The following is a 15,390-nucleotide window of genomic DNA, read 5'->3' as shown; positions in this document are numbered from 1 at the left end:
ATTAGTAACTAGATTCAACTGAGAACGCACAGATCTACTATCTTTATATATAACCTTTTATTTTTCTTTAATTAATGTTTAATATTTCCAAAAAAACTATAACAAAATGTGTTTGATCACTTGTACTTGAACTTATGGTGACAAAAATAGCCATAAGGATAGGAAGTATCGATGAATTTAAGTTAAAACAATTAAAGGAATATCATTACTTAGGCATAAGTTCTTTTTTAGCCTTTTCATATATAAGCATTAAAAGTTTTATCATTTACCCTTTAGACTAGGGATGTTATTCGGTTTGGAACCGAACCGAATCGATCCGACCCGAACCTAAATAATCCGAAATTCGAATAAGGGTAATTGTATGAACTGAAAACTGAACCGATTAACCAATATGGGTCGGTTTGGTTCGGTTATTACCCGAATAACATGTGCAAGATTATCAATGACCTAATATAACCAGAAAAAAAAACTGTATTAGGATTCTATAACCCGAATAATAGAATAACAATGTACTTTTATACATCAATATAAAACAATGAAAGACTAACATAACTTGATAATACATTGAAAGAATAACATTTACACAATAGATTAACATAACGATAATTAATTTCTTACTTGAGTTTTTTGAATTGGAGCCTAATTTTTCATGATTTGACAAAGTAGGAATTTGTGAATCCTTATAGACAATAGGAATGATCGGTTTTTGAAAGTTTGAAACAAGAAGAAGGATCGACAGAAGAGATTTTGAGTTTGGAAATAGTTGAGAAGATTGGTCGATTTTGAAACGACAAGAACGAGGATAGGGGTTTTTTGTTGAGCGATGAGGATAGAAGTGTGAATCGTAATTTTAATTTATGTCGATCAGAGAAAGGGGACGAGAAATGCTTATTTGATTCGGGTATTTAGAACCGAATAAGATCTTATTTGGGTAACCCAAGAGAAATAACATACAGACCGAATAAACATAATATAGATACCCGAAACCCAAATCGAAATCCTTATTCGGGCCTAATCGATTCGGGTTTTTGTTCGGTTCGAGTTTTCGATCTAAATTCTCATCCTTACTTTAGACCATTCATAAATCTAAATATGTGACTTTGTTACATACTCCCATTGATTTATTCATAGTAGCATTTTATTTTCATCTCTTTCAATAGTTTTTTTATTAGTATAGATTGAATTACTTATTTATTTGTCATTTTGGTTGCATTTATTTCGAAATTTTATTTTGAAAATGCTTAATGTATAAACTTTGATATTTAACTATTATTTAATCAACATGTGTAATACACGGGTCTCACACCTAGTAAAATAGAAAAAAAAACACACACACACATTCTAGCCATTATATAAGTATATAACTATACCAAAACACAATTTGATGAATATTACACAATTCATACACCTTCAATTTTACTTAACGGTCATTCATTCATTCTTTTTACAATTTAACCTAAAATTTTAATAAAAATTATAAATTTGGCCCCTTAATTTTTCCTTTATGGCCCTAACATTATTCACTTTTATAGTTTTAACCCATATTTTGTTTGTTATGAATTTGTTCCCAAAATTTTATTATTTACATTTTCGGCCAATTTTAACTTTTATTAAGACTTTTTTGTTCAATTTTTTTAAACAAATTTTCCTTAACTTTGTTATAGCTTTCTTTTTATAAGAAATATTTTTCTTATTGTTTTACAAATTTATCTTAATTTTTAAATCTTTTTTTTCAAACACATGTATTTGTTTTCATGTGTGTATAGTTGTAAACACATGTAATTTTTTTTTCAAATATACATTTCGAGACATAGTTTTTATTTTCATAAACTTTGGCTAAAATGTATTACATTTTGAAAGCATATTTTGTATTTGGATAACATTTGCTATATTTTAGAAGCATTTTTATAACAATTTAAAGCCAAAAAAGGAATAATAGGAATGCGTTTTAATTATCTTTTTGTTTTCTTTTACATACACAAAATCTCCGCTACAAACATTATTGATGTATGTTGTCAACGCCACATGCCAAACAAACATTGTCTAAAAAAACTTAAATCTCAGAGTCCAAGAAACAGAAAATTTTACATTGTGAATTGAACCCTAAATAATATATATATATATATATATATATATATATATATATATATATATATATATATATATAGAGAGAGAGAGAGAGAGAGAGATGTTTAGGTTCATTTGTGTAGCACCTGGTTCCCGGTACGTATTTCTTGTAATTTAAAATTCATAATTCTTGCATTTTTGCCTTGGACTCGGCGAGTTGAAAGACCGACTCGCCGAGTAGGAGCAGGATGAGACGCAGGGCCTTGGACTCAGCGAGTCGGTTCCCCGACTCGGCAAGTAGCCCCTGTTTGGGCAAAAACCCTAACCCAAGTATTGTCACCCTATTTAAGCACACTAACTCGGCCCTTTGTCCTTAACACTTCCAGAGAGCTGTAGTGAGAGTCCCTAGTCCCCCATATTGTTCTTGTGAGTAAGTTCTTGCTTGGTGAAGGAAGTTGAAGCTTAGAAGAAGAAAATAGGAGATTGAAGAGTGCAAGAGAGGGAGTAGATCCGAAATCTACACTGGGAGAAGCTTCCATTCAGGTAGTAAAGTTTCTACCTTGATCTTTAGGACATTACATACCATTTTGTCCCAATTTGGTGGTTTTCAAGCCCTAAAACACCAAACTCCATGTGTTTGTGCTTAATGATCCGAAAGGACTTCAGATCTAGACCTTATGGACATGTTAGAAGCATAAAGTTGTTGTGGTTGAAGTGATTGAGGACCCCATTGAGTGCATGACCTCTTAAAGAGCTTGGAATTGTATTGTTGAGCTTATAGGGCCATGCATGCACGTAAAGTTTGCAACTTTACGTGTTAAGCATGCCCTATGACCATAGATCTGTGGTTTTGAAGCGTTGCATGTCTCAGATTTGGCTTATATGGGAAATGGGTCAAGGGACTCGGTGAAGGCGTTTACCAAATCAGATCGATGTGTAGGAGAAACATATCTGGTAATGAAGGTGCAACGACAGAGGAAGAAGAGAGATCTCGATCGTAGTGGAGTATCCGATGATGATAGAGAAACAAGGGAGAACAGATGTGCAATAATAACGGACAAACCGATTCAAAATCAAAGCGTCTTCAGTGGAGTTTTTCTATGAACAACGTGAGATCAATGAGTGTGGCGATCGACAGAGGTAGAGGTGGCCGGTGAAGGGAGGAGGGAGGTGATCGACGCCTGATGATGGAGGAGGTTGGAGGCTATTTGACGAAGGTGAGTCGTCGGAGGATGGATTGTACGTTTGAGCGAGAGAGGAAAACGGGGAGGTGATAGAGAGAGATGAAAATTTATTTTCTCAGATATTAAATTTAAGAAATCATTTAGTTATACTTTTATTCCTATAATACCCCTGACTGAATTAATTAAGATACCCCTCTTTTTTTGTCTACTTATTTACAAAAACGCCACCTTGCATCTCGACTCTTCCTTTTTTTTTATCCAACGTTCCACCTTCAGTTCTCGGGTTCTCAGGAAACTCTAAGTTTTCAAATGATCATTTTCTCTCTCTCTCTCTCTCTCTCTCTCTCTCTCTATATATATATATATATATATATATATATATATATATATATATATACACACACACTAGCCATTTACCCGCGTTAAACGACGGGTGCGAATAATTTTTTCATAAATTAGTTTCTACAAACAATTTGTTTTTTATATCGATTGTGAACCGGTTTCGATTTTTTGAAATCATTGTATTAAACTGATTTCAGTTATAATATGTTCGGTTTTTTTGAAGTGAAATTTAATTAGAAAACGATTTTAAGACCGGTAGATTGTTGTAGTGGTGGCTTTAGAGAGTTGATTGTTGTAGATTGATTCCTTCGACGGAAGAGATGTCGACGATTTGCGATGCGGCTATAGTGAAAAGTTGTTTTTTGCTAGAAATATCTTTTCAGAAACATGTTATAGTCCAAATAACACAATGCATTATATCAACAAATATCGTTTACATTTTTGGTTTGGTATAAATAAATGTTGTTGATCAAGGTTAAAAATATGTGTGGGGTGGTTAATTTTTGTTCAGCAGTTAGGTTTTTTTTTAATAGTTGATTTGTGAAACATATTATATTATAGAAAACATAATTCATTCACAAATAATTTATTATATAAAATGATAAAATAGTTTATCTATTGCTTAATGTTGGACTATTCCCTTTCTTATGATAGGGGCTATTCTTTTTTTTTTTCTTCTATGATTCCTGTCAAATGTATAACACAAGCATTAGGCCACAAACATTATTGCCAATTTGTTTTTTTTTGCCCCACCTTCCATTTACAATAAGTCCATAAATATGAATTTGACATCTTCTATTTTCTTTTTATGTATCCCACGCAATGTTTTAAAAACCGGTTTGAACCGGCCGGTTGGACCGTGAACCGGGGGAGAGAACGATTTAACTATTACCAGTTTTATGTCGATTTCTGAACCGGATTGAATCGGCTAGTTTTTAGGAAAACCCGGTTGAACCGGTCAAAATAAACTAGTTGAACCGGTTAAACCGAATAAAAACACATGGAAAAGAATTATTTGCATAATAAATTTTGGTGATTTTTTTTAAATCTATTTAGTTTTTTCTAACTAAAAACATATGGTAAATGTTATAATGTTTTTTGATGTGTTTGTATTCATCTAAAACTATATTTTGTTTAGGTATTATATTGTATTTTCTTTTTTACGTATATGGATTGACGTAAAACACAAAAACTTATAGTTATATGTTATTTTATTGTATTTAGATAGATGTACAACTTATTTTTATGTATATTTTTAATGTTTGAACTAGTAAAAGTCAAATTCATGATTTATATATGTATGTATGTGTAGAAAAATAGAAAAAAAGATGAAAATTATAGAAACCGGTTGACCCGGTGGTCGAACCGGTTAAACCGGAAACCGGTCACCATACCAACTCAACTAAAAAAACTGGTCTTTAAAACATTGATCCCACGTGAAGTGCAATGAAGACTAATAAATATATTTCTTGAATTTTTTATTTTTAATACTTACCCGAATAATTAGATTAGAATTTGATGATGTTGTCATCTTTTCCTTTTTGCTTTTTCGACGGCATGTGTCATATTTTTTATTGTAGATCATGTTAGACTTTTATAAAAAGAATGGTCCACATGAGATCAAACCCTATACACTTGGTATCCTAGATTAAGACCGGCCCATCATTATGAAATTTATATTTTGATAAAACACAACCATATATAAATTATATTGTAATTAAAAAATACGATATATAATTTAATTGTTGCTAGTTTATTAATTATAGCATAAATATAATATTCATTTATATTTTTCTTTGATAAAAATAATATTTATTTATTTGTTTATAAATTATACAGAGTAAAATATAAAATAATAAAATATTTCAAATTAGTTGATTATTTATTTACTGTTTATGCTTGCTAAACTTTCTGGACTATAGTTAATTCATATAAAATATAAAAATATTATATGATATTATTACTAAGAAAAATCCAGGGGAAATCTAGTTTCAACTTAAGGGTATACTCATAGCATAAAACTCCCTAAAATACATATTACATACACACAAATTGCGAAGTAAATATATGAGCAGATTCATAAATCATGTTTTGTTCAATAAACGGCAGCATACTTTGAATTGTTTCTTATAACATCCTACTTTCAAAAATCATGTGTAGTGCACAAAACACACTTCTACTTTTTAATAAAAATAAATTAAAATAGCATGCTATAGTAAACAAATAAAATAAAGTAGGTTGCTATGATTATCGAAAGAATAATACAAATAAAAAATATGAATATATACAATAAAGTCCTAATATTTTCATCGATTTGACAAGAAAGTCCTAAACTTTATTTTTTTGACAGTAAAGTCCAAATAACCGACAGTTTTTGACACTTTTACCATTTTTTTCCGGTTAGCCGGTAATTAGGATTTTTTTGTCAAAAAAATAAAGTTTAGGACTTTCTTGTACAAACACAAACAGCACATGCCTAGTCAAAAGGGTGTGAATGTGGAGAAGCGAAAGAAGGGCAATTTCGTTTTTTTCGGTTTCTTATTTCTCCATTTTTGAGACTGCAAAAAGCCAACACAACCCTGGTTCTTTCTTTCTTTCTTGATTATCTCAATTTTTTTTAATGTCGATTTGTTGAGATTAAAAAAACAATTTAACAAGAAGTAAACGTAAAGGATTTCAATAGGATTTAACTGATTAGAGAATGTTTCAATAACTCTTATGCTTAAAGAGTATCATACCATTAAATTTCTAACAAAAAAAATTATATATACACTAAAGTCCCAAAATTTTCAAAGATTTGACAAAAAAGTCCTAAACTTTATTTTTTTGACAGTAAAGTCCTAATTGACGATTTGAAAAGAAAGTCTTAAACTTTATTTTGTTGACAAAAAAGTCCTAATTACCGGCTAACTGGGGAAAAGGGGTAAAAGTGTCAAAAACTGCCGGTAATTTGGACTTTACTGTAAAAAAAATAAAGTTTAGGACTTCCTTGTCAAATCGATGAAAATATTGGGACTTTACTGTATATATCCCTAAAAAATAAATTATAGTAGGTTACATACGACCACTTTAAAACACCATGTTGTCATCTCCTTTAAATGAATTTTGGTTTTTGACTTCACCATGTGATTCTGTTGAAGGCATATGAAGTTTAGGCTGGAACCAACATTTGTGACCTGCAAAAAATGCCTTAAGAAGGCTTCTAAATTTGCTGATATCAGTTGTCAGAAACAAATGAAGCGAGCTGCCATTTTTTCTTATAATTTTCATTTATTTAACAACTTCATTATTACATTTTCAACAAGCCATGGACGAAGTCAAAATAAAAGAGATGCATATGATAGATAGTAAAAATTCTATATTTTAGCATCATAATAAGCTTAGAAACAAACAAATTAAGTTTCCACATTTACCCTTGAGATCCAAACTTGAAATTCCAGATTTAAACTTTTTCCAATGCTTTGCTTTTAAACTTTAAACTTCCTACTTTCCACATTTTTCCTTGATGAATTTGATCAAATTATGAGTATTTCGGATTTATCTCTTTCAAAGCTAGTATATATTTCTTTTCTCCTATTTTCCCTTTTTAGGGAAACCCCTATAACATGTCTAAAAATATTTGTTCTTCATTCTGCGACAAATTTCTCACTCAAACCTATTAAAAAAGGTTTTCTATGATGAAGGCAAGCACTTCTAGTGATCTCGGACATTGCCAAAACCATCTTTAGAATTGTTGCTAAAACTTGAATAACCGTAATAGCAATGTACTTGCAATTGTACGCTTCCGTTTTTTGCATAATTTTAACATACTCAATTCAGGCTATTTCAATTTTCTTTGGATTATAATTTATACATGATCTAGGACATTGCCAAAGTGATCAATGTAGTGTCGATTCCAAGTTCTTGCACCATACTTTGCCACCGAAGACTATAGTTGAGGTAAAAAAGTCTAAAATATGTCATAAATAATAAAACAAACATACCATACTATAGTTGGTTATTTTAACTAAATGCATATTTGTATATTTCGAAAACTTTAAAAGAAGAAAAAATGAAAGAAAAACAGTTACCTGAGTTCATCTAAAGTTAATCAATACATGTATATCTTCACCTCAGGACCATCTAAGACACGAAGGGCACCAAATGTGAGTAATTATTTTGAGTTCAACTTAAGAGCTGTACAATCATGAGAACCAAAAGTTTAGCAAATAAGATAACTTTGATTTTATAGTTTTACGGATTAAAAATAATTACAGACTTCCTAACCCGACCACCCTTTCATTTACAGTAATCCTAATTCTAATTCATTGTAGCACCTGGTTCCTGGTACGTAAATCTTATTTGAGTATTTCTCTTCTTTTAGCCTTGGACTCGGCAAGTCACAGGTCTGACTCGCCGAGTAGATGCGGGACCCGGGACACGTTTAAGTTGTCGACTCGGCGAGTCCATATCCTGGACTCGGCGAGTCACAGCTGTTGGATGAAACCCTAAGTTTCAGGGGTTTGCACCCTATTTAAACAACTTATCCGCCCCAACCTCGTCCCCATTCACCCTCAGAGCCCTGTATCTTTCTCTAACCGTGCTTCCTTGTGAGTTTGAAGTGTTTTTGGTGGTATTCTTGAAGTTTTGAGGGAAAAGAAGAGGGAATCAAGAAGAGGAGAAGGAGGCCAAGCATCTCTGTGTCATTCCAACATTTCCCCTAAGGTATAGCTCGTTTCCCCTCTGTTTTTAAGCTTATTGTCCCTTATAGCTCCATTGAAGTCCTTTTTGAGCCATTTCCAAGATTGTGTATGCTTGAGGGTGCGTAATAAGTGGATTGGCCTCTAGATCTAGGCAAGATTGAGCTCCAGGAGCTTAGATCTGTTAGCTTTATGGACCCATGTTGCTTGTTCACCCTAGATCTACCCTTTTGAGGCCTTTTGAACCCTAAAATCCATATTGGTGAATATCTACACGTAAAGTTGGAAACTTTACGTGTGATTCGTGTCCTAGAAGCCCAGATATGTGAATGGCATGGACTGGAATCGAGCAAATCTGTGTATTTAGTGGGTGCATGGAAACGACTCGGCGAGTCGTTCATATGACTCGGCGAGTCTGTTCGCGAGTCTCCGAGTTTGTCCCCGTTTCGTAGTGTCGAGTGAGCAGTGAGTCACGGGGTGTGACTCAGTGAGTCGGAAGCTGAACTCATCTATGGAGGAACTCGGCGAGTCAATGCCCTGACTCGGCGAGTTCAAGGCAGTCTCCTTAGATCAAGAACAGACTCGGCGAGTTGTTCTTACAACTCGGCGAGTCTTAGCATAAGTGTTCATCGGATGAAGATGAACTCGACGAGTTGTTCATACAACTCGGCGAGTAGGATGAAGGACTTGAGTATCTGTTAAGAAGGAGAACTCGTCGAGTCGTCGCCTAACTCGACAAGTAGGAACGGGATTCAGGGCAAACGTTTGGGTAGGGACTCGGCGAGTTGGAAAGCCAACTCGGCGAGTCGGGTCAACTGGAAGTTGACTCTGATTTTGACTTAGGTCATGATCAGGGGTAAAATGGTCATTTTACCCAAAGGACAGTTAGCAGTGTTTGATTGAGTATGTTGTGGGAATTGCAGCCGGAGGATTTCCAGAGCAGCAGTAGACAGTCAGTTCCCGCTCAGATCAGCAGCTACTTCGAGCTGAGTTACCTTCCAGTAGCGGTGGGTCTACGGCCACAATGCCGGCCCACCAGTAGGAGTCGTATGTTAGATGATTGTCTTTGTGATATCATCTAGGTTGCTACTATCTGATATGTTATATGTGATAATAGTAGAGTTCGGTTGTTAGGACCGGAGGGTAGTCAGACACCCCATAAATGTCTAACAGTACGTGATGATATGTTTGCATGCCGACCTGTTATGTTATTTGCGATAGTGGTAGTAGGAGGGGACTAGTCCTCGAGGGTCGGTTGTTAGGACCGATGGGTAGTCAGCACCCCAGAATGGCTTGACATGGGTAGTCAGCACCCCAGAATGGCTTGACATGGGTAGTTAGCACCCCAGAATGGCTTGACACGGGTAGTCGGCACCCCAGAATGGCCGTACCGGGTAGTCAGGCACCCTAGAATAGTCTGGCAGTATGCGTGTTATTTGTTTGTATGGTATGTGGTACAATGGGGGAACTCACTAAGCTTTGTGCTTACAGTTTGCAGTTTTGGTTTCAGATACCTCTTCGTCGAAAGGGAAGGAGCCGGCGCGGTAGCGGCACATCATGCACACATACTGTTTTCCGCACTTACGAGATTCTCTGGGATTTATACTCTGTTATTTTGATGGTTGTATGATTTGACTTTTAGACATGGTTTACATTTTGGTATGGTTTGATCAAACAATGTTTTTAACTATTAATATTTTCTAAAGTAATGTTTTTAAAACGACATTTTTTGACGTGAAATTTGGGTCGTTACATTCATATTCACATTGTCTATTAAACTCAAATCACACCCAAGAATAGCTCACTATTCCAACCTTTTAGATTTTCATAGAAAAGCTAAAACCTACACTTAGAAGATGGGTTACCTAAACTGAAAGTAAAAAAGAAAGACCAAATTACCCTTTTACTGTAATTTCTTCCCATTTCTGTTCTTGAACATTCATTTTCAATCAACCGTCATGTAAGGGTGCTATGATGCTTGTTAATTAATGACTTCTTTGGAACTCTGCAATAACCAATTTTTTTTTTATCAATAATGAAGGATTTCATACAGTAATTTAGTCGTTCACACAAATGATTTGAAAAAAAAAAAATCAGACCTCGTTTGTGGATGAAGAAAAACAAAGTACACTAACCACTTTCCAGAATCTAAACAACGTAGATTCCGGAGATATTACACATTCAAAACACATTGATTCATTTTTTCTAATTTACCAGATAACCATCACCACCGACACATCTAGAAGTTGACATAAAGGGAAACAGATAAAAATCATTGAAAAGAGAAAATAACAAATCAAAAGGAAAACTAACTATCTGGATTGTATAACTTCAACCGATTGGAGAGGGGCGTCTGGAGAATGAACGACGGATTAATGATGTCATCGGTAACAAAAATTTTGAGTTGGGAAATAAGAGTAGAAAAGGGTTAAGGTTTGATATTTTTGTTCTTACCTAGAACCAATGACCGGAAGACATCAATGGTGACAGTGGCAGAGACTGGTGGTGGTTGTTATGCTTCCTTAGAAATGGAGCGGTGATGGTCGACGATAGTCTTCAAAAAAACCCCCAAAACACAAAATAGGGCGGTCTTTGTGGAAGTTCTGTAGGTGGAAATAACATCAGCAACCATGGTTTATAAGTAGTAACAACCCAAAACTCAAACGAAACAAAAGAAACTCACACAAATTTAAGAACAGAAGCGGGGAAGGTACATCAGTTTACCGAAGGATGCTCTAGGATGTAAGATTTGTCATTGCACTTTCCTGTTGCCCAGGGCTTTGAGAGAAAACGTGGATGACAGGAGAGAGAAAGAAGAGGAGGCAATGAAAGCTGAAATGGGTGCTAGGGTTTTTAAATAGATTGTTGAAGAGAGTTCAATTCAAAATTTCAATTAAATCAGAGATGAACGAAGATTGAGGGATGCTGAACAGCTGCCATTGACCGAGAACGTAGGTGATCTTGTGTTATTTAATTTGACTTTTTCAATGGCCGGTGGATAATATATATATATATATATATATATATATATATATATATATATATATATATATATATATATATATATATATATATATATATATATATATATGGGAAAAGTGAATATACCTTTAAGAGTATATAAGCTTAGGTACCCGAACCCACCATAATACATCATTTTGTTTGATATATTAATTATAATATTCTTAAACTTCAATCCCTAAATTGATTTACTTTCAAGATTTTCGAATTTTCACTATTATCTTCCTCTTACATCACATTTTTTTGCCGAACACCTACTAGGCTATATATATTATAGTTGAAAATAAAAATTATGTAAGAATAAGATAAATGTGAAATTTATAAAATCTTAGAAGTAAATCAAGTAAGAATTTGAATTATAAGAAATACTGGACAATTACAATGTATATATAATACAAAATGACGTAGTATGGTGAGTTTGAGTACCTAATCTTATATACCCTTAAGGGTATATTCACTATATATATATATATATATATATATATATATATATATATATATATATATATATATATATATATATATATATATATATATATATATATATATAAAGCGCACAACCAACGTGATACATCCCACAAGCTTCGTTTTCAAAAAATTAAAATACACATAAATATAGCATGTAAATACCATTAAACGTAGCAAGAATGCCATATACAAACATGCCTTTGAAACTTACAACCTATAGAAAATATGTTGAAACCAACACATATACGATGAATTTATTACAAATATAAGTTCATTATTAAAACTACAACATTATCCACCAATCAATCGCCATCTTCACACCACCCTCCCGTCTCTACCCTTTCTTAGCTTTATAATACTGATAGACAGTATAAAATGTTTGCAAACCCGCAAAACAAAGCAACAAAAAGGCCGCGAAAGCTGAAACTGCAGCCCATGGGCTCTCAAAATACGTATGCTTAAACCCAGCCAAATGCACATGCCACCCATTCTCGCAATACTCATTTATTTCCTCAAACAAACCTGTCAAGTAATTATCTTTTATATTAAAAGCTACATCTTTTCCAACACTTTTGAAAAATTTCGCTAGCTCTTTATCCGTTCCAAAATAATTCTCAATAATTTTGTCTTCCGAAAGCACACCCACGTCAGTTGAAGTGTTCATTAGACATCCCATGAACACAACGTAAGTTGTAATATGTTTGGAGCAATGAAAATAACACAGCTCGAAAGCAATACAGTTCAAAAAGAACGAACTGTAAAAATCGTCCATGTTTATTTGAGGAATCGAAAGAACACCATTTCGGAACTCAATGTCCAAGAAGCTATCGGGTTCATGACTTGCCTTAAACGTAACTCCAACGATCTTGAGTTTGTTTGCTGGGGGGATAAGTTTAAGGTAAGAGTTATTGATCTTGAGTTTGGTCGGGGTTTGGATAAGTTTTTGGGAAGAGTTTTTGGATATGTCAAAGGTGGGAACTGGGTTTTGTTCTTTAGGGTTTATGAAACTTTTTCGGAAAAAATCTAGTAAATGTTTCCCTTCGGTATTCTTGTGTTCATTTAGTATCTCTTTTTTTCTATCAACTGTGTAATTGAAAAACTCAAGGATTAAAGTTGAAAGTGTGCGATCATCGGGTTTAGACCCATCTTTAGATACATCAAACAACTTTTGGAGAACAACAAATGGGATTTGGTTCTCGATTTTCAAAAGATCTCTCATCAAAAATGGAGACACCCAAACCATTCTGAAAATTGGATCATCTGTATCAGTCTCAACCAACTTTCCAACTTTTCTGAACAATTCAATCAAGAAAAACCCATCAAGCACCATCATTTTAGCAAGATCATTGGCGGAAAAGTGATCAAGAGATTCTGAGTAGCTTTGTCGAATTTCATCCTGCTTTGACACTATGATTTTCATGAAATATCCAATTGACTTACCTGTTCTTTGGATCAAATCATTCAGGTACCTCCATTTATGTTCTTCGATCATCTCAAGGTGCTTGTTTCCATGGTGGTATGGGCCGATTGAGACGATTCGAGGTTGATATGCTTCCCTGTTGATCTCGAAAAGACTCTGGGGGACTCTGAATATGCAACATGAGTCATTTCCAGCTGACTTGTGTAGTAATTTTGGTGGTTTTTTCATTTGGGTGTTCATGAACTTCACCTCTTGGTCTATTGTGATAACAAGATTTTGATTCATCTTTTTTTTTTTTGGTTGAACTGTGTTTACAAGTGAACGATTGGAGGTGATTAAAAGGTGAATATATGAAGATATTAAGTCGATAAACGTCAATAGTTTAGGGTTTTCGTTGTTGATTCCATGAAGTTTCCTTTGGGGTTCCGATCATTGTATAAGAACAAGTGGAAGAAGAAACCAATGAAAGAAGAAGGCTTAATCGCGTGGGGTCTCAAATCGATAGAATACTTCAAACTGGCAATTTCGTAGACATAATTATTACATTAATTCCAAGATGGAATGGTCGTTGATATTTTTGTGAGTTTATTTATAAATCAAAATATTAAAATAATACTCAAATTGATGTAATTGTTTGTTAATAATGAAAAATCATTAATATTATCATTTTTGTGTGTTCATTATAAAACACTTTTAAGTATAGTCATTAAAGCATAATAGTTTTTCTTCGTTTAATATTTTATTACAAAATACTTACAAAAATAGGAAAAATACCAAAATAGCTATAAATTTTGCATGTCATCATCTTCAAAAATATTGTTGGCTTGCAAAAAAAATTAACAAAAATATCGTTTTGCCATCGTTGACTGTGAAATTTGCAGATGACTACAAAAATTTATGTGGAAATATAATTTTTTTTTTAAAAAAAATATTTATTGTCTTATCATATTGATTGCGAAAATCATAATCTGCACCGCAAAACAATACAATTTAAAGGAAGTTATGTTATAAGAGTTTGTTTTGTAAATACAATTTATCATAACCGATTGTCTGAATTTTTAGCAAAGTTTTCACTACATTATTTTTTCTAATTTTAATATCAGTTTTTTCATCTTACCACTTATGCTCTTGCTAAGATAAGATGAATTTAAACGTTTCACATGAGTATTTTATTGACGTTTGTGTTAGTATTTATAGGGGTTAGAAAATAAAGAATTGATATACATTAAGGATCCAAATTATCATATAAAAGTTTAATATATTTTAATATAAATAAAATGTTTAAAATCAAATTGATTGTTATATTATTAGTTTATATTAATATTATACAAATATTATGTTGTCGGAGTAAAACAATATAAGAATCAACTATCAAGTTTTGTGTGGGCTCAATGTATGAGTTTTCTTCATGTCTTAATAGTGGTAGGTACATGTGTACGTATTCTTCATCTAATAAGTAATGCTACTTGGGTGAACATTACCCTTTAATTAAGAAACATATTTCCATCAACTTGTGATACCATTAGTTTATTAGTTTATAAGTTATTTTCAAAAAAAAAAAGTTTAATGACTTAAAAGGGTAATATATTTTTTGATTTGTATATATATTTGGTTACTGAATTTTTTTCGTTCATATTTACCCAATTCAACTTGTTAAACTGTATACATTCAGTCCTTATGACTGTTACTCCAGGTTAGCCAGAAAAAATGACTTAATAGGATAATATATTTCTCATTTTGTATACATTTAGTCCTTAATATTTTTGTACACATTTAGTCCTTAATATTCTTTTGTTTCAAAATAAGTCATTTTTGTTTTTGTACTCATTCAATACTTATGAATGTGAGACAATCATTGATCAAGTGTGTAGGGTTTTTGATGTTTATGTGTAACATCTCATTTTCACAAATGGAACTTGAATCATATTAAAACATGATTTTTGTTTAAGAACACACATCGTTTAACAATACATACACACACGATTTTTGTTCAAGAACACACATATCGATTTTCAGATCTTTAGATATATTCATTCGATTTTCAAATCTTCATATATCTTCATTCGATTTTCAAGAATACATACCCAGATCTTATGCGTATGTGTTATTATGTTTATTATCTAAAAATCAAAATCTGAAAAGATGAACACGAACACAGAAAAAGATGAACACGAACACACACTCATAAATCTTCGATTTCCTTTCTGGA

The 15,390-nt window shown here is 32.9% G+C and overlaps 1 pseudogene; it reads right to left on the bottom strand.

Annotated features, from left to right (window-relative positions):
- Nucleotides 1-11,897: 11,897 nt before the first annotated feature.
- On the bottom strand, nt 11,898-13,660 carry LOC145058560 (UPF0481 protein At3g47200 pseudogene; annotated as a pseudogene).
- Nucleotides 13,661-15,390: the final 1,730 nt, after the last annotated feature.

Source organism: Lactuca serriola, chromosome 6, assembly GCF_051521515.1.
Source record: "Lactuca serriola cultivar US96UC23 chromosome 6, Lser_US96UC23_V15, whole genome shotgun sequence".
NCBI lineage: Eukaryota > Viridiplantae > Streptophyta > Magnoliopsida > Asterales > Asteraceae > Lactuca > Lactuca serriola.
This window is presented reverse-complemented; position numbering and strand designations above follow the sequence as displayed.